Source organism: Nannospalax galili, unplaced genomic scaffold (genome assembly GCF_000622305.1).
Source record: "Nannospalax galili isolate Female #2095 unplaced genomic scaffold, S.galili_v1.0 scaffold538, whole genome shotgun sequence".
Lineage (NCBI taxonomy): Eukaryota > Metazoa > Chordata > Mammalia > Rodentia > Spalacidae > Nannospalax > Nannospalax galili.
The window spans coordinates 5,161,881-5,165,766 of record NW_008343842.1 but is presented as its reverse complement, the minus strand read 5'-3'; positions in this window follow the sequence as shown (position 1 = coordinate 5,165,766).

Here is a 3,886-nt window from a genome sequence, read left to right as displayed (position 1 = left end):
GGGAGCCTCGGCATTGTGGAATTTTTTTCTTGCTAATTTTTTTTTTTTTTTTAATGGTCTTTTGAAACAGGGTCTCTCTGTAGCCCCAGCTGCCGTGGAACTCACAGAGATCCGTCTGCCTCTGCCTCCCAAGTGCTGGGACTACAGGCATGCGCCACCACGCCCAGCTTCTTGCTAAATTTTAAAAAAATGTATTAATTTTGATTTTATGTGTTGTGTTCGGCCTGCATGGATGTGTATGCAGTGCCCACAGAGGCCAGAAGAGGGCATCAGACATCCTAGAATTGTAGTTTCAGAAGATTGTAGTTGCTATTTGAGTGCTGGGAACCAAACCCAGGTCTTCTGCAAGAGAAGCCAGTGCTCTTAACCACTGAGCCGTCTCTCCAGCTCCTTACACTGTGGATTTTCTAAGCAGCACTAAGTGACCCCCAGCAGCTCCCATACTGCCCTCACCATCCTCAAGGGATCTTTCCTTCTCGACTGCTTAAACAGAAACACAGTATGATCCAACTCACCATCTAATAAAAAACTAACCAGAATAATCAAGAAGAGTGTGACACCTATATGGACCCTCACCCACCCATGGCTCAGGAACCATTGTGGAAGAGGGGCTGGGAAGATTGTAAGAGCCAGGGATGATTCAGGAACACAGAGAAGCAGAGGCTTTCAGACCACTGGAAGCCTGCACGTGTGAACTTGTGGCAATGGTGGCATAGGGCACAGGACCCATGTCAAGTCAATTAAACAAGGGCCCAGAAGGTGGGAGAGAAATGGATGGTGGGCCAGCCCTAGACTGAGAACTATTGGAGACTGATTGCTGCTAGGTGAGGAAGAGTATGCCTTATACTCAATCTCTAGGTGGGCTGACCAGACGCCAGTGGACGAATTTACACTGAAGGACATCTGGGTACAAAACACAATAACTGTTGTACGAAAATACAAAACCTCAATAAAAACAACAACAACAACAACAAAACCCAGTGAGAAGCAGCACCTGGTGGTACAAGCCTGTAATCCCAACTACTTGGAAGGCTAAGACAGGAAGATGGAGAGCTCAAGGCCAGTCTGGGCTATGGAGAAAGTTCATGGCCAATCTGGATAGCTTGATAATTATGTCTCAAAATAATAAGTAAAAAAGGACTTGAGGGTGTGGGGAAAGAGGCTAGGGACATATCTCAGTGGTAGTACACTTGCCTAGCATGCATGAGGCCCTGGATTCAATCCCCAGCACTGTTAAAAAATAACAAATTGAGGCTGGAGAGATGATTCAGCAGTTAAGAACACTGGTTGTTCTTGCAGAAGACCCGGGTTTGAATCTCAGCACCCACATGGCAGCTAACAACTGTCTGTAACTCCAGTTCCAGGGAATCTGACAGCCTCTTCTGTCCTCCTCGGGCATTGCACAATACGGGTGCCTTACATACATGCAGGCAATACGCGCACATACATAAAATAAAAATAATAAATAAAATATTTAAAAAAATAACAAATAGCTGAGTGTGGTGGCACACACCTTCAATCCCAGCACTGGAGACAGAGGCTGGCAGATCTCTGTGGGTTTGAGAGTTCCAGGCCAGTGGGGCTACAGAGTGAAACACTGCCTCAAACGCTACAAAACAACAAAAAGCCACCCTAAAAACCAACCCCACAGCAAACAGGGCAGTGCTGTGTACCATTTACCTGCACTGTGCCTCTTAGTACAAGATTGGAGCCCAGAAGGGAAACCTCCAAGGGCCACAGACAGTTGGCTGAGTGAGTTGCTCTTACGAAAAGGAGAGAAGGGTGGGAACACTGGTTGACATATTGTGGTCATCTGATGTCTGACAACCCCAGCTGGGGGATGTAGCTCAGCAGTAGAGCACTTAACAGTATGCACGAGGTCCTAGGTTCAATCCCCAGTTGAAGCAAAGCAAAACAAAACACTGGGCATGGTGGTACACGCCTTTAATCCTAGCACTGGGAGCAGATCTCTGTGAGTTCAAGGCCAGCCTGGGCTACTTACCGAGTTCCAGGCCATTCAGGGTTATACAGTAAGCTCCTGCCTTTAAAAAAAAAAAAAAGAATATCAAAATATATTGTATGAAATTCATAAAAGTTCAATAAAAAGTGATATAAAAACAAGACCAAAGAAATAATGTAAAACCTGCCTAAAACATAGATGTGGGCAATGGTGCCTTTTGGTCCTGGCCCTTGTCTCCCTCCAGAGTTCTGTCTTTCTCTCTGTGATCCGTCTGCCTATCTTCTGCACCGTGGCATCTAAATTCCTTTTTTATAAATTTATTTATTTATTTGATCTTTTTGAGACAGGGTCTCCCTGTAGCCCCAGCTGGCCTGGAACTCACTTTGTAGACCAGGCTGGCCTTGAACTCAAGAGATCCACCTGCCTCTGCCTCCCGGGTGCTGGGACTAAAGGCGTGTGCCACCACACCTGGCTTGTAAATTTATTTTTTATTTATGTGCATAAGTGTTTTGCCTGCATGTATGTAAGTGCACCACATTCATGCCTGGTTAAAGATAGGTGTCAGCCACCATGTGGGTGTTGGGAACTGAACCGCAGTCCTCTGCAAGAGCAGTTAGTACTTTATCCTGCTGATCCATCTTTCCAGCCCCTAAATTCCTTTTTTAAAAAAAGATTTTATTATTGGTTTATTGCTGTGTGTGCACACATATGTGTGCACAGGTTACAGGCAGTTGTGAACCCACCTCATGTTGATATGCGGAACTGAACTCAAGTCCTATGTAAGAGCACAAAGGCCCTTAACCACTGAACCATCCCTCCAGGCCCTCATCGGAATTATTTATTTATTTATTATCTATGGTTCTTAGAGATGGCTTTTTCCTGTAGCACAGGAAATTCAGGAACTCATCATGTACACGGTACTGACTTTGAACTTGAGGCAATCCTCCTGTCTCAGCCTCCAGAGTGTTGAGATTATAGACATGAGCCAACCTGCCCAGCTTAAAAATTTTAGAGGGGGTAGGTATGATGCTGGGAATTGAACCTGAGGCTTCCTACTAGACAAGGGATAAATCCCAAGCCCCTAGTTTTTTTGAGACAGGGTCTAGATAAATAACCCCAGCTGACCTGGAACATGGTGTGCAGCCCAGGGTCTCCTTGAATTAGGAGCTACACTCCCACCTCTGCTTCCTGAGTGCTGACATTACAGGCGTGTACAACCACGCCTAATAGAGCTGGCTTTTGTTATTGTTTTTTACGGTTTTTTTTTTTTTTTTTTGTATTTTTGAGACAGGGTCTCCCTGTTTCTCCAGCTGACCTTCTGGCCTGGAACTTACTATGTAGACCAGGCTGACTTTGATCTCACAGAGATCTGCCTGCCTCTGCCTCTCAAGTTCTGGGATTAAAGGCGTGTGTCACCATGCTTGGCTTTTTATTTTTATTTTTTTTTTGAGACAAGGTCCCAGTTGGGTCAAACTTCCTAAGTAGTGGAGGCTGGCTTTGAGTTTCTGACCCTCCTGTCTTTACTTTTTGAGTGCTGGGATTACAGCCCACACCCAGCTTTATGTGGTACTGGGGATCAAACCCAGGGCCTAGTGCATAGTAGATGAGCACTCTACCAATTAAGATACAACCCCAATCCTGGGGGCTTATTCTTTCTTCTTTTTAAGATTTTTTTAATTTTTATTTTTATGTATATGAGTATTTTGTGTGGATGTATGTATGTGCACCATGGGCATCAGAGGCCAAAGAGGTATCAGATTCTCTGGAGCTGGGGTTACAGGTAATTGGATAGTTGTAAGTTGCCATGTGGGTGCTGGGAACTGAATTAGGTCATCTGTAAGAGCAGGAAGTGGGGGCTGGAGAAATCGCTTGGAGGTAAAGAGTACCAGCTGTTTTTGCAGAGGATGGGCGTTCTGTTCCCAGGAC